Raw genomic sequence first — 24,328 nt, 5'->3', positions numbered from 1 at the left:
CACGAGTTGAGAATCACTCTTGATTATAATCTGTGTTATGCCGAGTTCTCGTGCCAATTCTAAACCTGCAATTACAGCTTCATATTCTGCTTCATTGTTAGTTATAGAATGACATTTTATAGCCTGTCTAATGGTCTCACCCGCAGGTGGTACGAGGACTATTCCTAAGCCTGCCCCTTTTACATTAGATGAACCGTCAGTGTATAAAACCCAAGTCCCCGGGTTCGCACCATTAAAAACTAATAATTCTTTTTCTGCTTCTAAATGCATCCCCTGGCTAAAATCAGCCACGAAATCAGCTAGTACTTGAGACTTTATAGCGGTCCTGGGTTGATAAATAACTTCATATTCACTTAGTTCTATAGCCCATTTTGCTAATCTTCCTGAAAGTTCGTGTTTATGCAAAATATTTCGAAGCGGAAAAGCAGTAACTACAACAATGGGATGACATTGAAAATAAGGTCTTAACTTTCTAGATGCCATGACCAAAGCTAATGCTAATTTTTCTAGCTGTGGGTATCGTGTCTCAGCTTCCAATAAGGACTTACTTACGTAATAAATAGGAGATTGTTTACCTTGGTCCTCGCGGACTAAAACAGCACTTACCGCGACTTCAGATACGGCCAGATAAATGAGAAGTTTTTCCCCTACCTTCGGTTTTGCCAACAACGGTGGTTTTGACAAATAAGCTTTCAAATTTCTAAGGGCTTGCTGACAATCTTCATTCCATTCAAAATGATCTTGCTTTTTAAGTGCAGAGAAAAACTTAAAACACCTTTCTGAGGATTTGGAAATAAATCTCCCCAAAGCTGCAATTCTTCCCGTTAATCGTTGTACTTCCTTTTTATTAGTAAGGATATCCGGGATTTCTTCTATTGCTTTGATCTGAGAAGGATTCACTTCAATACCACGGTTAGAAACAAGAAAACCCAAAAACTTACCTGATGCAACTCCAAATGCACATTTTTCTGGGTTGAGTTTCATATTAAATTTTCGCAAAATTTCAAAAGTAATAGATAGATGAGAAATATGATCATGAGATTGCTGGGTTTTGACGAGCATATCGTCTATATATACCTCCATTGTTTTCCCTAAATGTTCTTGGAACATTTTGGTGACCAACCTTTGATAGGTTGCCCCAGCATTTTTGAGACCAAAGGGCATTACTTTATAACAATAAGTCCCCCTGTCTGTGATGAAAGAAGTTTTTTCTTCATCACCAGGATCCATTTTGATTTGATTATATCCTGAGTATGCATCTAAAAAACTTAAAAGTTCATGACCTGCGGTCGCATCAATTAGTTGATCTATATGTGGTAAGGGAAAGGAATCTTTTGGACATGCTTTATTTAAATCAGTATAATCTACACAAACACGCCACTTACCATTTTTCTTGGGTACAACCACCGTGTTAGCTAACCAAGTAGGATATTTTACCTCACGGATTGATCCGATTTTTAATAATTTTTGGACTTCATCCTGAATCACCTGGTTCTTGAAAGCACCTTGTTTCCGTTTCTTTTGCTTTATTGGTGTGAAAGAAGGGTCCTCGTTGAGTTTGTGAGTCATCACATTTGGTGGTATCCCTGTCATATCAGCGTGGGACCAAGCAAAGCAATCTAAGTTAGCTTTTAAAAATTCGATTATCATACCTCGCATGTTCGTGTTTAAATTAGCCCCGATATAAACCTTCCGTTCAGGCCGTTGATCAAATAACATCACTGCATCAAGCTCTTCAATCGTCGTTTTGATGCTTTCATTCTCTTCAGGTTCTTGAATTGTGTCAGGCCTTGAGTCCAAATCTGTTTTCTCTTGTTCGGTTGAAGTTTGATCTTTTTTACCTTCAACTGTTTCCTGTAATTGCTATTTTGCTTTATTTACGGCGCTCGTACTTGTTACAGCGTTGACACTTCTAGCCATCTGCTGATCCCCGCGAATTTGACAAATTCCCCATGGTGATGGGAATTTGATAACCTGATACAGGGTTGATGGGACAACATCCATATCGTGTATCCATGGCCTTCCCATGATCATATTGTAGGCCATTTCCATATCAACTACCTGAAATTTAGTTTCCTTCACAACACCCATAGCAAAAGTTGTTAGTATTACCTCACCTTTTGTTACTACACTTGAATTGTCGAAGCCTGACAAGGTGTGCGCCTTGGGTAACATTTTGTCTTCAGCTTGCATTTCCCGTAGTACCCTTAGTAATATAATATTTACAGAACTTCCTGGATCAATCAAAACTCGTTTTACATTAGTATCATGTACAAGTAAAGATATTACCAGTGCATCATTATGTGGAGTTGTCACTCATTCGGTATCTGCCTCATCGAATGAAATGCTTTCATTGTCAAGGACCTGCCGCACCCGTTTCCCGTGTGTAATCGTTACCTTAGAAACCTTGTTGGAAGCTGTGTAAGTTATGCCATGAATATCTTCTCCCCCGCTTATGACATTCACTGTCCTCTTGGGTGAAGGAGGTTGTGGTGGTTCTTGTCTGTTTTTCATATAAGCTTGTTTTCCTTTCTCACTAAATAACTCAGTGAGGTATCCTTGCTTCAATAAATGATCTACTTCACTCTGCAGGAATCTGCATTCTGAAGTTTTGTGCCCGTGATCGTTGTGAAATTCGCACCAATGATCCGGATTGCGTCTACTTGGATTTGACCGTATTTCTTTCGGCCACCGTACCTTATCTCCCATGCTTCTTAAAACAACTACGAGCTCGGAGGTAGATACATTAAAATATATCCACCGAATCGTGCCTTTAAACTCCTGTCATCATCATGTGATTCTTGTCTATTCCGATCATTCCTGAACTTTGAAGAAGAGCCAGAATCCCGGTTCCTTGACTTTTGATCGTATTGCTGGTTATCTTGCTTCGACCGTGGGTCCTTTCCTGCGGGTCCCATATATGGATCGTACCTGTTTTTACCTGATCTTTTTTCGGAATCTGACCTTCGGGTACCGCCCCTTTCTTCATGATGGAGCTTAGGTACGGTATCTTCTTCGATTCGCAGCTTCGTGCTATACCTGTTGTAAACATCATTCCATGTGGTTGCAGGAAATTCTCGAAGACTTTCTTTGAGTCGTCTCGTGGCTTCAGAACTTTTGTCATTTAAATTACTTGCAAAAGCTATAGCAGCCCAATTGTCTGGCACACGAGGTAGAATCATTCTTTCACGTTGGAATCTATCAACGAAGTTTCTAAGCAACTCCGAATCCCCTTGTTTGATTTTGAAAATATCTTCCATCCTTTTCTCAACTTTTTGTGCTCCCGAATGTGCTTTAATAAAAGAATCTGCAAGCTCAGCAAAAGAATTAATAGAATTTTCAGATAAAAGAGAATACCAGGTTAATGCACCCTTGGTGAGTGTTTCTCCAAATTTCTTGACCAATACTGATTCAATTTCTTGTTTGGTCAAGTCGTTGCCTTTCACGCCGGTTGTAAATGCAGTCACGTGGTCACGTGGGTCTGTAGTACCATCATATTTCGGGATGTCAGGCATTTTGAATTTTTTCGGAATTGGAAGGGGAGCAGCACTAGGCTTCCATGGTTGTTGTGAGTATTTGTCCATGTCTACTCCTTTTATTACAGGTGGAACTCCAGGGATTTGTTCTATTCGCTCATTTTGTTCCTTCAGCTGTTTCTGCAAGGTTAGTACTAAATTTTGCAAATATGAATTATTTAAATTACCTGGTCCCCCTTCTTGTGGTTCACGGGGGGTTGCTCCGTTTCCAGAATTATCAAGACCAGAACGGGGTTTCTCCAATGTATTATTATTAGGAGTTGGTGTAGGTGGCGCAGCAGACAATCGACTAACAAGGGCCTGAAGAGCTTTTCCGACCTTTGCATCGATTAGCTTTTGCAAAGCTTCAGTTGTAACTCCTTCAAAATGTTCAGATTGCTCTTGTTGATCAGCACGGGATTCAGTAACAGGAGTGCCTTCACGAGATTGATGTGGTGAATTTAAAGGAGAGGGAACCACGATATCTTGATTTTGATGTATTTGATTCTCATGGTTTCCCAATGTGTTGTTACTGTTGTTGTCGGCATTATTGTTTGACATGGTGACGATAATAGATAAGATATAGCTTAAAAAGGAAAGATTATCAGATTCCCGGTAACGGAACCAATTTGTTTAACCAAAAATCTGAGTCCTTGGTCAAAGCTAAAAAAGAAATTCGGGTTACTGATAATCAGGAGACAAAAAATAAAATACTTTTGAGAACAATGGTAGAAGGTAAATAGATAAGTATTTCAATGAATTCTCAATAGTATTCCGTGTCCTTACAAATGATGATACTTCTTCCTTTTATAGATCATTCTAGGTAAAGGAATAAAGCCTCAGCTTTAATGATATAATCATGAGCAATAAATGACATTAAATAAGCCGTTATACAATCATTCCTATTAAATACCAACTTTATAACGTATCAAACGTTTAATAATGAATTTGGACTCCTTTCTGTCATCTGATCCTTGCTTTCAATGCCTTCTAATCCGTTGGCTGTAAATAATTTAAATTGGTACGAGACTCGTATCTATACGTCGTCTCGTGCCTATTTAAATTCTTCTTCCCGTGGCTGTTTTCACCGTGCCTCTTAGTCAATTGCTGTTCTTTGACCATTCAACTAATCCACGTGTCATGCCACATCATCTTTAATATAAATTCAGTTTTTTTCCAATACAACTACATTTTCACAGCCGATGAACGAGCAAACCATAATGTGGTTACTTTGAGGAACTTCTGCAACAAGCAAAATGTTAAGTACTTCTATGACATCAAGGACCTTGGAAATTTCCAGGTACGCGATTGTACCTAATTCCTCACCAACACAGTATGGTTAATGCTAAGCTTTTATGTCATCTTGACAGCTGCTAAAACAAGGAGGACTGAATATATTGACAGGCTAATCCAGATTACAAAGGTGTCTGCCACGTTGCTCTTGCCCAAGAAGGTCACTGCAGACTGGAGAGGTGAAGTTTGTGCTAGACATTCAAAGATCCTAATATGTTTTCCTTCACTGTTTTGACTTTGTAGATTTGCCTTCAGGTTTTGGTAGGTACAGACTCCCATACATGTACTGCAGGAGCATTCGGGCAATTTGTATTTGGAATTGGCAATATTGATGCAGGTTTTGTGCTGGGTGCGGAAAAGATTTTGCTCAAGGTAAGTAACTGTTTTATTTCTATTCCTAACTGTATCTGATTTTCACCTGGAACAAATAGTAACTCTTTTAGCATGAGAATCATTACTTTTAGGTGGATAATGTATACTCCACAACTTGCTCATGGATATCATGCATACACACGATTGCTTTTAACTTTGGTGGGAGGGCAGGTTAAGTTCTGTTTTGCCCAAAGTGTGAGGAAACTGGGATTTTGTCTCTTGGAGTGTAGACTGGGAGTTGACATTCTTCAAATTTTTGTCTGCTTCAACCTTGGAGCTATTCATAGACGCTTGTTCAGATCTTGCACTTCTGTTTAAATTTATCAAATTGAAGTAATTTCTTCTCCTTAAGGCCCACTTGAGGGTTGAATATATAAAAATATTGATCTTTTTGCGCGTAGGCTCAAATTTTCTATCGAGATACATATCAGTTAGCTAGTGGTATGTCCTGATAGCTTGGATCTTGAGAGTAAAGTTTTTCAAACTATGTCACATAAAGTGGTGCAAAGTCAGTTTCCACACTAAGTCCCACATCCCTTTGATTCATATACCTGTTATTGAGTATAAGTATAAAAAAAGGATATGTACCTGCTACAAATATTTCGAAGTTCAGTTAATATAGTTCATATCGTGAAGGATTCAGTGTCCATATCTGGCTAACAAGGACTGAGAATGGGTATGTCACGGCAAAATGAATGGTTAGACTTAGAGGAACCTATCATTTGGCATATATGGCATGTATGCTCTCCCTAAAGATTTCTAGTGCTACCATCATTTAAGAGGCAAGCCCATTGAAATCTTTAGAATTCTATTCTTTAGATCCCTGTGTTTCAGGTGCCTATTGAAATGTTAAGAATTCTATTCTTTAGATCCCTGTGTTTCAGGTTCCTGCAGCTCTCACATAGATATATTGTGAAATACAGGTTCCTCAAACTATCAGATTTGTTTTGGATGGTGAAATTCCCAATTACATACTAGCTAAGGATTTGATTTTGCAAGTGAGTTCTTGAAGCAACAGAATCTCAATATGGAAGTTGCGGGTACAAGTAGAGTCACAAAGTTGCACGAGCTTGACGAGCTTCCTTACCATGCTTTTGAGAGCACAAGGTTATACAAGGAGACAATGAAGATGATGCATAACAAAAATATTCTAGAGCGAAATTTTAAATTTGGAGACATGGTATTGCTATTTGAGATTGAAGATGTTTTGGGGCAAGTTGAAGTCAAGATGGTCGGGACCATTTCGTGTGGTAGAGATGCATCCTACTGGAACCGTCGAGATTGCATATGAAGATGGCTCCCACAAGTTCAAAGTTGATGGGCAAAGGCTAAAACACTATCCAGGCATGTTTGAGGAAGATAAAGTGATCTCGACCATGTACTTGAACGATCTTTGATAAGGGATAGCCCAAGTCATACCACGACGTTAAATTAGGTGCTTCCTGGGAGGCAACCCATGGTGTTGTTGCAATTCATCTTACTGTCAAATTTGAGCGCTTGTTGGGAGGCAATTTTCGTACGTTTCTTTTTTTCTTAGTTCGATTTGATTTTTTTAAGTGTTGACATAATTATGAATGATACAGGTGTCACACCTCCTTTTACTTGCACCCCGCAAAGGGCGTAAATGGAGTTTTTCCAATTAAGGGACAATCGAAACGAGATTTATTATTTAATTCAGAGTCGCCACTTGGGAGATTTATGGTGTCCCAAGTCACTGGTTGAATCCCGAGTCGAGGGAAAGATTGACTCTGTATTACAGTCCGCGAACCAGAAATCCGAGTAAGGAATTCTGTTAACCCGGGAGAAGGTGTTAGGCATTATCGAGTTCCGTGGTTCTAGCACGGTCGCTCAACTGTCATATTCGGCTTATTTATCTGGTTTTAATACATGTTGAACCTATGTGCAAATTTTAACTATTTACCGCTTTTATTATTATTATTTTTAACGAGAATTGCGACGTCGTAAAAATACATCTCGAACCACGTCACATCAATTCACCCGTGGTTATCGACACATTTCGACTCCGTCGAGATTTGGATTTGGGTCACATTTATGTGCATCCGGGTTTAAGAAAGTAAATTATTAAAAGCGCGCCTAAAGTGACTAGCGCGTTATTATCTTTGGGGAGGGCCGTGAAATTCACTAAACGACCCATCCTGAATTCTAAATGTTTTATTTTTTAACCAATTATTCAGAGCCCCACAATTTACGCGTTTTATCCGGCGAGGCTCGTCTCATGTTTTATTTAAAGGTCCATGCTAAAATGACTACGATTTTCTATATATTTTTGTCTCTAGAAAAAGAAAAAAAAAGTCCTATTTTTTTTATTAATTCTACTACCACTACTACATTTGAGGTTGTCCAAGTCACTACTAGGAACATGATTTTTGCCAAATATGTGAAGCGACTGATTAAACCAATTGATTCAAGTTAGCCTTACTAGATCAATATTCAAAACACCCAAGATTTTGAAGTTATGATATTGAAATGTTATTAGCAAACAAATGTCAAAAGGATGTTTTTGAATTAATGCTTATATCCTAGATGACAACCAGTTTCTACTTATCACTACACGTGAAAGATGTAAATCTCACATTTTTGTATCATGCTTCAAACTATTCTGATTTTTTCAGCATTTAAACCACATGGATAAATCATCTTACATCAAGATTGGTGATTAGCACCAATATGCAGGCTAATTAGCATAAACATACACGTCCAACTTCAGTCCACTTTATACAATCATATACAAATCAAATCTAAACTACACTAAACCATTGCATCTACATTACTTAGGCATCAACATATAACAGTCCAACTATACAAAGCAGCAGAAATCTACATAACAGTAGTTTACAAAATGTTCTAACTACAATCAGTAAAAAAAAAGAAAAAGCTGAATCAAACTTCAGACTTCCATTTTTCTATGTATTCATGCTTCCAGATATTTCAGCTTATAATAGCCAGTATTACAGTCGTGTACCTTGTATTGGAAACAAAAGAAGAGGAAGATGAGAAACAGCAGATGCAGTAGCAACACAGCAACAACAACAAACAACAACAACCCAATAACAGATTAAAACCAGCAATAACCAATGGAACAGTAACGGGAAACCCACAACAAACTCAGAAAAACCAGTTGACAACCCCAGCAATATCAAACTGAACCAGAGAACTCCCAGAAACAAACAGAGAGCAGAAATCAACTCAGAAATGCAATGAAACAGTACTTTCTGATTCTCTATTCTTTAACTCTCAAAGAAGAACACTTTCAAGAAACTCTACTCTTTTAACTGATTTTCAGCAATCAAAGAAGACTAGACTTTCTTACTCTCAATATTGAATTCTTAGTATTGAAATCCAGCATGTTTTCACTCTCTAACTAACTGAACTTTTGTGTTAAAATCCAGTCACTTTCACTCTCAAACTCAACTGACCTCTTCAACATTAATATTCAGCCTATTTTATATATTTCTCATTCTCAATTTATGATTTTCAAAAAATTCTCCTCTTAATCAGTCCAAATGCCTTCTATTTATAGCCATTACAGACCTGCCCCCTCTTTAAAACTTAACTACCCGACCCCCCAGCAACCAAAATCTGCATATTTCCACTTAAAACCCACTAAGGAATGCTTTTCCTTATTTTCAGCCCCAATTCCCTCTTGTTCCCCATTAACTTATTAATTTAAAGATATTTAATACCCCACTAACAAGACACTAACATTAAAATATTATCCTAACTGTTCCATTCCCAAATCACCCCTGAAACCCCTTAATATTACTGCTCTAATACAATCTATTCATCTGCATTAAAACCTTTAACTCTAAAATCTATTCAAGCTAACAATTATCTAAAACTAATTCTGATTAACAGCTATAACCAATCCTCCTAACAACTGAATGACTAAGGTTGAATTCCAATTGAAACAAATGAACTGAATTTAAATCAGAATCAAACTAACACAACACAGAACTCAACAGAATCATTAAAGCTGAAGCTGAAACTGAATCAAAATCACATGAATGCAGGGATTAAACTAACACAATTCTAAGTCAAACCTATACAAGAATGCAGGATCATTGTCAGTATATTGACAATGCCCTGAAGCTAATTGCCTAAAGATCAGTACATACAACATTCGACCTCAAACCATTTGACGAAAACTACTAATAAAACTGAATTAATCGATGATAACTAATTAACCGATTGCCTATAACAATTGACAACAATCAATCAGAAATAGATAATCAGGCAATTTACGGGGCATTTGACAAAAACAAGGATTAATACCAAAAACTTAATTAATCGACGAAACAATTCGAATCGATTATATAACCTATAATATATACTCAGCAACGAACAGAAGTAAATTTGACCAAATAAAAAGGTCTGAGTGAGAAGAACAGAACAATTGACAAAAAATGAAAAAATTAATATAACAGCTCTAAACAAATAAACAGACATTTAAAACATCAAAAATAGAATAAAATGAAAGAAATAAAATACCTTAAAGGGAACAGAGAACAGACGGACTTGAATTGACTCGGACTTGAACTTTCTGAGGTCAAATCGAGCGTTCTCAACTGAGAACACTTTGACTAAGGTCAGTTAAACACCCAAATTCCCTTCAATTTCGAACAGAAACCAGTTTTGGTTTTCTAGGGTTCTTACGTTTCGATTTGGGGTTCGAGTGTTTCTAGCCAGATTCGACCCAAACTAAAGGTGGTTTGGGCACGCGGGAGGTCAGGGGGTGCTAGGGTATGAATTTGGTCTTGGTTGGGGTAGGTTCGAGTTCTACTCGAATCTTCAAATGGAGATTCGAGAAGTTCCAAGTTGATTCGAGGAAAGTGGTTCATGGATTTGGATTGGGGGGGGGGGTTAAATGCTTAAGGGGTGTCAATTTGGTGACCGGCGGCGTTGTTGCCGCCGGGTTTCAGGCGAAGGAGCGCCATGGCGGCTAGGGTTTGAGGAAGGGGCTTCGTCTCTGAGAGACGATAATGAACAGGGGTTTGGATTGGGGGGCTAGGTATGAGATTGAACTTATATAGTGGGGGTGGTTTGATCTTGGTTGTTCGATCAAGAGAGATCGAGGGTCCAGATCAATTTACTTAAATCAAACGGTGTCATTTGGTCTCATTAAGAGACAGGGTTGACCTGGGTTGAAATGGACCGGGTTATGGGAGAAGGCTGGGACCGTTAGATCACTGGGAACGGACGGCTCGGATCAACTCGCCTAAAACGGCGTCGTTTCAAATAATGCTGGGTTGAACTGAGCCGTCTAATAGAAACAAATCAACGGCTTAGATCTGAGGCGCCGAAACGACGTCGTTTGGATTGTCTGAGAGACCAGGCTTATTGGATTGGATCGTTTGATATGATTTGGGTCTGATTTTGCATTGAAATTGGCCCAGTTCCGATTTGGTCCAATTTTTCACTCCTTTCTTTTTTCCTTTCATTTTCTTTTAATTCCTAAAAATCTAAATTCCTAAATTAAATTGTAAAACCAAGATTATTTAAAAACAATATTAATTAATCCTTAACAATAATTAAACAATAAAAATTACAAAGCTACCAAAATTCATATTTTTGTGATTTTCATTCTTTTAAAATAGGACATGGTTTAATTAATTCAAAAATGCACAATTAAATCCTAAATATGCATGCAACATGTATTTTGGTATTTTTCAATTAATTAAAACAAGATAAACATTCACAGACAAAAATAATTATCCAAAATGTCACGCAAAATCCTCAAAATTGTACCCAAAGGCAATTTGTTTTATTTTTCGATTTCTTTTTGAGTAGTTTTCGTGAAGCAAAAATCACGTGCTCACAACTGCCCCTCTTTGTCCAAAAACACAAAGAGTTTTCGTGCAAAGATAAAGTGAGCGGATACGAGCGATTTTTGCCCGTTGGAATACTCCGTGTGAAGGATTTTTGAAAAGATTTAACCGAACCTTTGCTTCAAAGGTTTCCTATATATCCCTGGCTAAAAGGGAATCAAGTTAATGTAGTTCGGAAAGTTTTGGTAGCTGGGACTTCCATGGGACTGCATTTTACTGTTACTGCTGCTGCATGCTGTTGCTACTGCTTTTCGATCTCCTTATTACACCATGCCAAAAAAAACAAAAAGCTAGACTTAAACTAGGAATTACAGAATCTTATCTATCTCCGACTTGTTCTTGTAGTCTTCTTTCTGATTTTTGCAATGGGATTCATGCTGGGGGTATTTTGTTGTAACCCTCCGCATTACTGACCTCTGATTTGATTTTGAAATGTATTCCTCTGTTCTGCAGGCGGGCTCCTGACTTTAACAACTTAAAAAGTAACTCCTCCGTTCTACAGGTGGGCTCTCGAATGCAACAACCTAAAAGTAACACCTCCGTTCTACGGGTAGGCTCCCGACTGCAATAACTTTAAAAAAAATAACGCCTTCTTTCTACAGGCGGGCTCCCTAATTCATCAACTTAAAATTTAACAATCTCCATTCTACAGGCGGGCTCCTGACTTCATCAACGTAAAATTTAACAACCTCCATTCTACAGGCGGGCTCCTGACTTCATCAACTTAAAATTTAACAACCTCCGTTCTACAGGTGGGCTCCTGACTTCTCCAACTTAAAATATAACAACCTCCGCTCTACAGGCGGGCTCCTGACTTCTTCAACTTAAAACATAACAACCTCCATTCTACAGGCGGGCTCCTGACTTCTTCAACTTTTAAAATAAACAACCTCCGTTCTACAGGCGGGTTCCTGACTCCATCAACTTAAAATTTAACAACCTCCATTCTACAGGCGGGCTCCTGACTTCATCAACTTAAAATTTAACAACCTCCATTCTACAGGTGGGCTCCTGACTTCATCAACTTAAAATTTAACAACCTCCATTCTACAGGCGGGCTCCTGACTTCTTCGACTTAAAATTATAACAACCTTCGTTCTATAGGCGGGCTCCTGACTTCTCCAACTTAAAATATAACAACCTCCATTCTACAGGCGGGCTCCTGACTTCTTCAACTTAAAACATAACAACCTCCGTTCTACAGTCGGGCTCCTGACTTCTTTAGCAATTACTTCCCTCAAACTGGTGTTTTCACTTCTCTGAAACCTGCCGGGGATAACACTGCTGGGGAATTATCTTCCTTCTTTAAGACTAGTTACTTTCCTCCTTTTAACAATGGTGGGGATGATACTGATTCAAAGACCACTACCCTTAAAACTTGGGTTATCTTGCTTCTTCCAAGATTGCTTTCTTTAAAACTTGTATTGCCTTCTCCTGTAAACTGCTGGGGATTCCACTTCCTTCAAAACTTGTGTTATCTTCCATCTTCCCCAAATGGGTATCTGATTTCAAGAAAATTTTCACAATGAGAGAAAATTTTTTGCCCCAGTTTGATAATCTTCTTTGTGGCCATGTCTTCCCGTTGTCAATAACATTTCCTTTCCCTGCTTCAAATCAAAGAAAAATTTGTTAGTTTAAAATATGGTGAGTGGTCGTGCCACTCCTGCTGGGGATGGTTTTTCCCTTTTCCTTTCCATGCTTTGCATTTTATTATAAAACTTGTTGGGGATGATATTATTTGCTGGGGATGATATTCCTGCTGGGGATGGTTTTTCTTTTCTCTTCCTTCCCCGCTCTGTGTTGTCCGACCATCACGGAACTTGGTCGATAATTTGTCGGAGTTGTTCATGCATCTCGCAAATCTGCTGGGGTTCCTCTTGGAATTTGATCCATAACTTTTCAACTGTTGTTTTTTCTGTTTTTCTCCAACTTCCCCTGGAAATTTGTTCCTCTTGGAATCTAGACCCATTCATCATTTGGTCTTGCGACAAACTTCTTTTCGCTTTGTCGCCTTATCTTTGGCCTGTCCTATTCGCATTTGGCTTTGCACCGTTTTGGAAACTGGTAGTAAGCTCTGAAAAATCTTTCTCAAAACAAACTACTAGAGGAAAAAATCTTAAAATAGAAGAAATGAAAAGTGATGATTTCAAAAGATGGAAAAAGAAGAAGTCTTTCTGAACGAATGCTGGGGAGAAGAAAAGGAAAAGGACTTATCTGAATGATATAACCGATCCCAACGATCATGTCATGCATTCCGGATTAATCAACCCAGTCTATTTGTATCAATCAATCTTTCTGGTAGCCTCATTTCGCTGGGGGATATGCAGGCACCCAACTCTTTTTGCCAAATCAACACTTTTGCATTGCTTGATGCCTCGACGGATCCTTTCCTCCAATCTTATCTTGTCGCCTCATAGTGCCCTTCGAGGGGTTTTCACTAATAAGACTCTCTCATTTCTCTCAACTCCTGTCGCCTTCTGGTGCCTATGAAGGTTTTCATCGTAAGACTCTCTCATTTTGTTTCTCTCAGCTTTCGTCACCTTACGGTGCCTATGAAGGTTTTCACCATAAGACTCTCTCATTTTATTTTCTCTTTCTCAGTTGGGGATTGGAGTGTTGCCAATAAGATTCTCTCTACTGGGGATTCCTTTGGCTATCAATTCCGTCGGCTCATAATCCCTTTTCAGTCGGGGATCAGTGTGTTATTCTTGGCTTTCATTTGCCTGCTCGGCATCTCTCGGATACTGATCGGGAGGTCATTTTGGACATCAAATATGGGTTTTTGTGTGGGGCTAAAAGGAAAAGGATATCAAAAGATTCAAAATAACTTTAATGGTCAAAACATTACAACTCTCGGAATCAAACCTTTTTCCACAATTTAAAACGTAACTTCTGCCCCAGTTTTCTTGTTTGGGGGATTTTTGATTTTTGTTATACTATGACCGAGCCGTGAGGCGCCTACGTATCCTCTTTGAGGAATCAGGTCGAACGTAGTTCATTCGATTCCTTTGTATTTCTTTTTCTTGTGGCTTTTCTTTTTGTTTTGTTATTATTTTTTCTTCCTTTTCTTTTTTTTTGTTTTTTTTTGTTTTTCATTTTCATTAGTGATTCCAAGAGAGGGGTATGAAAGAATAAATAAGGCTCAAAGGGGGAAACAAAGGTTAAAGTGTTTGGATAGAAGAAAGAATTGTCTCCGTCATTTCATTCTCCGATAAATGCCAAGTACAAACAGACAAATATCAATTGCAATCAAAGGAATTACACATAATATCTTTTGACTGTGTCAGAATTGATAGCCATGTCGATGTATCTTCCCTCGACATCTGTCAGACATAAGGTGCCGTTGGATAACACTTTGGTCACAATAAACGGCCCTTGCCAATTCGGGGCGAACTTGCCCTTTGCTTCGGCCTGATGTGGCAAGATTCGTTTCAGCACCTGCTGTCTTACTTCAAATTTCCTGGAACGCACCTTCTTATTATATGATCTTGCCATCCTCTTTTGATACAACTGGCTATGACATACTGCTGCCAATCTCATTTCATCAATCAAGCTCAAGTGCTCCAATCGGGCTTTGACCCATTCATCATCATCAATCCCAGCCTCAACGATAATCCAGAGGGACGGAATTTCTACTTCTACCGGTATCACTGCTTCAGTTTCGTATACCAACAAATAAGGAGTTGCACCTACTGAAGTGCGGACAGTAGTGCGATATCCCAACAATGCAAATGACAACTTTTCGTGCCATTGTCTGGACCCTTCTACCATCTTCCTCAATATCTTCTTTATGTTCTTGTTGGCTGCCTCAACTGTGCCATTCGCCTTGGGACGATACATGGTGGAATTACGGTGTGTAATCTTGAACTGTTGACATACTTCTTTCATCAAACTGCTGTTAAGATTAGCGCCATTGTCCGTGATGATCACTTTGGGGATCTCAAATCTACAGATGATATGGGAATGAACGAAATCCACCACTGCCTTCTTGGTTACCGACTTGAAAGTTTTAGCCTCAACCCACTTGGTGAAATAATCGATGGTGACCAGAATGAACCTATGACCGTTGGAAGCTGCCAGCTCAATTGGTCTAATGACATCCATGCCCCATGCAACAAATGGCCATGGTGCTGACATTGTATGCAATTCTGTTGGCGGAGAATGAATCAAATCTCCGTGTATCTGACACTGATGGAATTTTGGCACAAAATTGATACAATCACGCTCCATAGTGAGCCAATAATACCCTGCTCGAAGAATCTTCTTCGCTAATACATATCCGCTCATATGTGGCCCACAAACTCCCGCATGTACCTCTGTCATCACTGTCATGGCTTGACCAGCATCTATACATCTCAGCAATCCCAAATCTGGTGTTCTTTTGTATAACACTCGTCCACTGAGGAAAAATCCATTTACCAATCGCCGAATGGATCTCTTTTGATTTCCGGTGGCCTGCTCTGGGTATATCCCCATCCTGAGGTATTCCTTGACATCATAAAACCATGGCTCGCCATCCATTTCTTCCTCTATCATGTTGCAATAAGCATGATGATCACGAACCTGGATATGCAACGGGTCAACATGAATTTTGTTTGGGTAGTGCAACATTGATGCTAAAGTGGCCAAAGCATCAGCAACCATTGTGAACCCTTGGGATGTGTCTGAACTCCACTGATCGAAATCGCTTGCTTAGATCGTGCAAACATTGTCGATATGGTATAAGCTTCAAATCCCGTGTTTCCCATTCACCCTGGATTTGATGCACCAGGAGGTCCGAGTCTCCCAAGACCAAGACATCCTGTACATCCATGTCTGCAGCTAACCGTAAGCCCAAAATGCATGCCTCATATTCAGCCATGTTATTGGTACAATAGAAACGTAGTTGTGCCGTAACAGGATAATGATGTCCTGTTTCAGAAATAAGTACCGCTCCTATTCCAACTCCTTTCTCATTTGCGGCTCCATCAAAGAAGAGCTTCCAACCTGGTTACTCAGATAATTCCAACTCATCTATATGCATCACTTCTTCATCAGGAAAGTACGTCCTCAATGGCTCGTATTCTTCATCAACAGGATTCTCAGCCAAGTGATCGGCCAATGCTTGGGCTTTCATGGCCGTCCTCGTCACATAAACGATGTCGAACTCCGTGAGTAATATTTGCCATTTAGCTAACCTCCCTGTGGGCATAGGCTTCTGGAAAATATACTTCAGTGGATCCAAGCGTGAAATGAGATAAGTAGTATATGATGACATATAATGTTTAAACTTCTGTGCCACCCAAGTTAGAGCGCAACACGTCTTCTCAAGTTGAGTGTACTTAACCTCATAGACCGTAAACATCTTACTGAGATAATAGATGGCTTTCTCTTTTCTTCCTGTGATATCATGTTGCCCCAGTACGCAACCAAATGAATTTTCCAGTACCGTTAGATAGAGAATCAACGGTCTTCCTGGTTCAGGTGGGACCAACACAGGTGGGTTTGATAGATACCCCTTGATTTGGTCGAAGGCTTCCTGACATTCTGCCATCCATTCTACCGTAACATCTTTCTTCAGTAGCCGAAAAATGGGTTCACAAGTCGCCGTGAGTTGAGCAATGAACCTACTAATATAATTCAACCTTCCCAACAGACTCATTATTTGTGTTTTGTTCTTTGGCGGTGGCAATTCCTGGATGGATTTGATTTTTGACGGGTCCAACTCAATGCCTCGCCGACTGACGATGAATCCCAACAGCTTTCCAGATTTAACACCAAATTCACATTTGGCCGGGTTGGGCTTAATGTCATACCTTTGAAGTCTTTGGAAAAACTTCCTTAGGTCTGCCACATGGTCTTCCTGATGCTTAGATTTTATGATCACATCATCTACGTACACCTCAATCTCTTTGTGTATCATGTCATGAAACACCGTAGTCATTGCTCTCATGTACGTTGCCCCAGCGTTCTTCAAGACAAAAGGCATCACCCGGTAGCAATAATTCCCCCACGGCATAATGAATGCCGTCTTTTCTGCATCTTCTTCCTCCATCAGAATCTGATGATACCCAGCATAACAATCTACAAAAGACCCGATCTCACGTCCGGCACAATTATCGATCAAGATATGGATGTTGGGTAATGGAAAGTTGTCCTTGGGGCTTGCCCTATTCAAATTGCGGTAATCGACACACACTCTGATCTTCCCATCTTTCTTCGGCACTGGCACCACATTAGCCAACCAATCAGGATATCGAGTGACCCGAATAACCTTTGCCTGCAGCTGCTTGGTTACTTCTTCTTTAATCTTCACACTCATATCTGTCTTGAACTTCCTCAATTTTTGCTTGACAGGAGGGCACGCCGGGTCAGTGGGCAATTTGTAAACCACTAGATCGGTGCTTAAGCCCGGCATGTCATCGTACAACCATGCAAAAACATCTTTGAATTTAATGAGTGCTTTGATTAGTTCCTTCCTGATGTTCGGCTCAATGTGGATATTTATTTTGGTTTCCCTGACATCGTCTGCATCCCCTAAATTGACAGCTTCAGTGTCGTTCAAATTGGGCTTAGGTTTCTCTTCGAACTGGCTTAATTCTCTGTTTATCTCTTCAAAGGCTTCATCCTCATCGTATTCCGATACATCATCATAATCGACCTCTTGTATAATTAGTTTGGAATCAGATTGATTTTTTAGACTAGGTTGAAGATCCGTTGTATATGCCATGTCATTAGAACCAGTATAAAGAGAACTGTTCAGAAAGAGAAAAGAAGAAAACAGAATTAAAACAAAATAAAGAGAGAAAACTTTCACTTTATTAAAATGCGGGATAACAGAGTTTCACGCTTTTGTCAAATACAAAAATAAAACAAAACTGGATTACAACTCTGGAATAATCCAGAAAACAAGAAAGAAAATCCAGAGCCTACTACCAAGACTCCCTCTGAGTAGGAAGAGGAGTAGCTGTCCAATTGTTGATGTTGGCTATAGGCCCCACAAACTGTATATCTGCCCTACTGGAACCTTCTCCAGCTTCTATCACGTTGACATCGGCGAACAGCCTTTCAAAACCCTGATTCAAATCTCCATCTGACCCAATTAGAGGTCCGAGAATTTTGGGGACTGACAACCTTCTGATACCTGCTCTGACAAAGGATCTGGAAAGACGTGGAACTGGCTTGGGAAGAACCCAAACTTTCTTCTTCAACTTTCGGGCCCGCCTTACATCTGTTGTCGTAGGCTTGAATCCTAGCCCAAAAGTGTCCAGGTTCTTGGGCAAAGAAACTGGCTGGACCATACCTTGCAGATCAACCCCCAAACCTTTTCCTAGTACAAACCCGCTGTTTAGCATTTCCGAGGCTACCATGAAGGTCGCAGCTGCGATCCTGGGAAGTGGAAGGTCCTCTCCTTCAGAAATTTTATCCACTGAAACCGCGTCGAAAAACTGGTACACCCATGGACCTTTGTCGTCATCAGTTTCTATGAATGGCACAACGACATCACTCACAATTCCTGTACCGTCATCCCCGTGCACCACTATCTCCTACCTGTCCCATTCAAATTTCACCATCTGATGCAATGTAGAAGGCACTGCTTTGGCGGCATGGATCCAGGGTCGCCCCAATAGAAGATTGTATGATACTGCCACGTCTACCACTTGGAATTCCATGGTGAATTCTACTGGACCAATGGTCAATCCCAGTATGATATCACCCACCGTGTCGGTACCACCTCCATCGAAACCTCGGACGCAGACGTTGTTCCTGTGAATCCGGTCATGATCAACTTTCAGCTTGTTCAAAGTAGTCAAAGTACAGATGTTGGCGCTTGATCCATTATCAATCAATACTTGGGTGACCACCGAGTCTTCGTATTTTACAGTCAAGTATAGGGATTTGTTGTGTTCTGTACCCTCTGCTGGCAATTCATCATCAGAAAACGTCACTCGGTTTACCTCGAAGATTTTGTGCACTATCCTCTCCAAGTGATTTACAGAGATTTTATCCGAAACATGGGCCTCGTTCAGGATTTTCATCAGTGCCTGGCAATGATCGCTGGAATGGATCAGCAGTGATAGTAACAAAATCAGTGCTGGGGTCTTTCTTAACTGCTCCACAATAGAGTAGTCTTGTGCCTTCATTTTCTTCAAAAACTCCTCAGCCTCTTCCTCCGTCACTGGCTTCTTTACCACCGCTGGGTTGGACCTTCTTAACTCTACGGGAGCAAAACACCTTCCCGAACGAGTTAAGCCCTGGGCCTCACATACTTCTTCCACAACCTCCTTTCCTTTGTACATTACCATCGCTTTACTGTAGCTCCATGGCACGGCTTTCTCACTGGTTATCGGCATCTGCATTACTGGCCTGATGACAACTGGCCCTATGTATGTTGGCTTGCTTTGTACCCCTCGCACCGTTACTTTGACCGGCTCTGGATTCTTTGCAACAACAGGCGAACTCTTCCCCATCACCACTACTGGCTTGACGTCTACCTTTTCCAACTATACTACCTCTTCTCCACTTGTCGACTTTTCTTTTGGACTGGTACGGATCATCATCACCGTCTGTGAGGGTTTCTTTAGCTCCCCTCCTTCGTGCACAAGCTCGATCATATGGGTTTTGTGGTGTGCTGGCAACGGGTTCTGATTGATGTTGGGTGCCTCCGGTGTCTGAACCTCGATCTTGTTGGTGTCAATAAGATCTTGCACTGCACGTTTCAACTTCCAGCACTTCTCGGTATCATGTCCGGGAGCCCCCGAACAATAATCACAGCTTACCGAGTGGTCAATATTTTGAGGAAGGGGATTCGGTAATCTGGGCTCAACAGGACTCAACAAACCTAACGGCCTTAATTTGTGGAACAAAGCAGTATAGGTTTCTCCCAACTCAGTGAATGTTCTTTGTATCTGCACCCTTTCATTTCTGAAAGCTTGATTCCACCGGAAACCTAGCCCCGCGGGATTCCTGTAGGCCCTTGGTGGTGGATATATGTTTTGTAGAGGTGGATATGTATTCTGTGGAGGTGGATAGGTATTTTAGGGAGCCGGTGCGCACCACTGTGGGCGAGCCGGAGGCTGGGTATATGTTTGGGCTTGATGGACGGAGAAATATGGTTCTTGTGGTGGGTAGTAGGGTTGTGGGGGGGTAATTTGGAGTGTGTGGTTAATTTGGGTGATGGGGTCTGGCTTGGTAGCGGGGGAAAGGACCTCTCGATCTAGACCAATTACCTGCCTCTATTGTTGCGACCTCTTCTCTTTTCTTCTTCCCGAGCGCACCTCCCGTGCCGCTCTGAATGGCCTGAGTTGTTGCTTTGATTGCCGAATAGCTCAGGATTTTGTTGGACTTAAGTCCCTCTTCAATCATACCGCCCATTTTCACCACCTCGTTGAGAAATTTGCCAACTGATGTCACCAAGTGACCAAAGTAAGTTGGTTCTAGAGTCTGCAGAAAGTAGTCCACCATTTCCCCCTCTCTCATCGGAGGATCAACTCTTGCTGCCTGTTCTCTCCACCGGAACCCAAATTCTCTAAAGCTCTCTCCCAGCTTCTTCTCAAGTTTTAGCAATGTGAGACGGTCAGGAACGATCTCAAGGTTGTACTGGAAGTGACCTGCGAATGCTTGTGCTAGATCGTCCCAGGTGTACCACCTGCTCGAATATTGTCTTGTGTACTATTCTAGTGCAGACCCACTTAGACTTTGACCAAAGTAAGCTATTAGCAGCTCATCTTTACCACCTGCTCCTCTCATCTTGCTGCAAAACCCTCGCAGATGTGCCATTGGATCACTGTGCCCCTCATATAGATCAAACTTTGGCATCTTGAACCCTGCCAGTAATTGAACATCAAGGAAAGGACATAGATCTTTGTAAGCTACACTGACCTGATTGCCTAACCCATGTATATTCCTGATGGATTGCTCCAGGCTTTTAAATTTTCGAAGCACTTCGTCCTGCTTCGGGCCCTTAGCCGGCTTTTCAGTCTCCACCGGGATTTCAAAGTGAGGATTATAAGTATATGGCTCGGGTGCTTTGAGGGTAGGTTCAAGGGGGTAATATTAGTTATCGTGAGCCTGAAACAACGGCACACTGGATGATCTTTGTAACATGGTTGGTGGGGGTACCACGAAAATAGGAACATTTGGTGGGGGAAGGTTCTGATTGGGTGGTGGAGCTTGGGGATCATAGGGATTTCTTCCCTGATAGTAGTGGTGACTTGGGAAGCTTGTCGAAGGGCCGGGTGAAGGGTATTCTGGCGTGTGTCCTGATGGGAGAGTAGGAGTAACGGGTGGTTCGGGCCCCTTTTGTACCCTAGCCAGGGCTAGCTGCATTTCGTTCATCTCCAGTCTCATTTTTTCCATTTTTTCCATTGCCTCTTTCAGCATCTGACTTTTCGTCCTTTCCTCTTCAACACTGTTTTCTGAGTTAGTCTTGCTTTTCGGTATGGGCCCTTTGGATCTTGTTTGGTAATGGTAATCTTCCAGAACGTTCTAACAAACTAACTGGTTTGAAATCTCTGGAAAACAACAAACTTGTTAGCGTTAGAGTTTAACACATATTGCAATTGCACGTTGGGGAATGCAATGTTCCAAGGCAGTTTAACCATTTCTAACATGTCTTTGCTCCGTATGCATTATCCCGGCTTATTTTACTTGTGCCCTTTAGGTGTTTCTGAAACTTTCCTTTATTTGCTTTCTCTTTCTCTCTTTTTCTTTCTTTCTTTTCCTTTCTTTTATTCACTTTTTCTTTTAGCGGTGGTCGAATCTTATGTGGATTGCCTACATATCATGTCCCTACATGAATCAGACCGTGCGTAGTTCTACCACAAATAAAGACACCAATTTTTGGAAAATTTATTTCATTACTAAAACTTCTATTACAAACTACCCATTTGGAAAAAGAAAACAAAATACAGACTCTGAAGTACTAACATAATTTGATGCCAAAAGGAAACACACGGACAGACAACAGACTTTTGAAAATAGAAAATACAGATTTGAACTAGGAGTACATTAACGCTTTGAATTTTGGTGCCCACGGGGCATCGTTCGGCCTTTCCGCGGGCTTTGGTGCAAGGCCCCTTTGCAAGCTTTTCAATTCTTCCATGATTCAGTGGACGTAACCCATGACTGAAGCAAAAAGGGTATCACGGGGTATTTCCTCACATGCTAGGCACCTCATGGTGATGTAATGCCCAATCTCCTCAATTCTACCCCTGATTCTATCCCTTTCCATGAACAGTTGCTCTATTCGTTGATTCTTTGCTCCCAGTACTTGAGCGTTGTCAGTGAGTTGATCTTGGAACCTCTCCATTTGTTCTTCCATTCGGGCCATTAAATCATAGCAGCGCTTCCTGTCCGTTCTGGTATCTCGGGCTTGTTTAAAGACCCGATCTTTGAGAGTGGAATTTGTTTCTCTTAATATTTCAATGCTCGCTTCATAATCCCTTCTCACTTTCCGTAAGTGCTTTGCTTGCGCTGTTGTACCTTTTGCCCATATGGCCCAAATTCTTGCTATGTAGGCCTCTGATCTTGCCAAACCCTCTCGGCTTTCAATGACTTGGTTTCTCAACCCAGTTATCAGACCTTCGTCGGACCAACTCCTTTGTTTGTTGTCGGCATCCATTCTGACTCGTTGGATTTGGGCTTTCAAGGCCTTATTTGCTTGAGTCAATCTGTTCTTTTTTCCTGTGTCAACATCGACTTGCATGCTATTTTCATATTTTAGATCCTCAATTTGCTGTTTCAGCTTGCCAATTTCAACCCGATAGCCTTCTTCTCTTGCCAGCCAGCCCCATTGTTCTTGTGAGTCATTCGTGAATTGCTGGACATGGGCTCTTTTAGCAGGCCTTTGACGAATCCGGAACCTTTTCCCAAACCAAGCATCATACTTTGGGTCCACCTCGCCTTTGGCTAAATCTTGCACCATAGTTCTGGGCTCAAGGAATCTGTATTCATGCCACAATTTGCGAATTGTATCTTCCGGGACTGTGGCATTCGGTCTTAGCTCGATGGTATGCTTGCTCAAATATTCATCATGAGGGATAATCTGGAACCTTCCCAATTGACGCAATACCGATGGGGAGCGTATGGTTGGATACTACGGACACCCATCAGAAGAACATAACATTCTTTGGCCGACATATATATTGCTTCAGTAGTGGGCAACCACCCAAACGCCCATTCAATTTGGTCCGCCGTTAGTGATATTAGTCGTATAAACCAATCTCCAGTACCCTCGGGAACGCAACACCCATTACCCGTTTCTCAAACTTTTCAATGCAGTTTAAACCAGTCAGCCCGAAGTTCATATACCCCACTCGATGGCAGAGATGTTCCTGTATCCACAACTGCAATAATAGATTGCAACCTTGGAAAAAACTTCCTCCCTTCTTACACACGGTCAATGCTCGGTATATTTCTGATAAGATCAGGGGAACTATAATGCTGTCAGCCCTTTTCATTGTGACATCAACCATCCCCACAAGACCTATCTCTATTTTTTTGTCGTCTTGTGGGCAAACCATGATTCCCAAGAATGCCGTTATGAATGCCAAGGTTCGTCTTGCTTCCCATTTACCTCTATTTTCGGTGTGAGTCAGTCCCAAATTTGGTTCGTCAAAACCCCTCGGATTACCATAACGCTGATATAAGAACTGAAGAGCACAACATCCTTTTGATAAATCATTATTTTGCACAGTCTGGCTGATATTTAACAAGTCCAGAAATCGGTGTGGCGATACCGGTCTTGGTGACAACAGATACTGACTTCTCAGATTCCCATTCATACCCGCATAACCTGCTACTTCCTCCAGTGTGGGTGTAAACTCAAAATCTACAAAGCGAAATACATTTCGGGTCGGGTCCCAAAATGGTATCAAAGCCTCGATGACATCTGTCCTTGCCTTGACATTTAGTAGACTGATGAGACCCCCCAAGACTCTGACCACTATTTCTTTGCTGCTTTTTGCCAAATCGTCCCACCACATATGGAGCTGGAGAGGGACCTCGCTAAAGACGGTGAAGGGTTTGTTTTCACTTGTGCTCATCCTGCACATTTATTAAGGTGATTTAAACAAAAGCAAAAAATTATTTGACTCAAAAATGATTTGACTATATTTTCAGAAAGAAAGATCTGATTTTCCGAACACGAGCTTTCAGCACTTCGGGGATGAAGATTTTAAGGCTGTGAGGGTCAACCGATCAAAACTCTAAAGGATGATCAAAAGTGGTCGTTTATGCAAAGTCAGCCTTCCGGCGTCCCTTTCGGGAACATTTCGCTATTTTTGACAACAACGCACCGCCCGACTTATAATAAATTTTTTG

The sequence above is a fragment of the Nicotiana sylvestris genome, chromosome 1 (assembly GCF_000393655.2).
Source record: "Nicotiana sylvestris chromosome 1, ASM39365v2, whole genome shotgun sequence".
NCBI classification, from domain to species: Eukaryota; Viridiplantae; Streptophyta; class Magnoliopsida; order Solanales; family Solanaceae; genus Nicotiana; species Nicotiana sylvestris.
Note: the sequence above shows the minus strand (reverse complement) of the source record.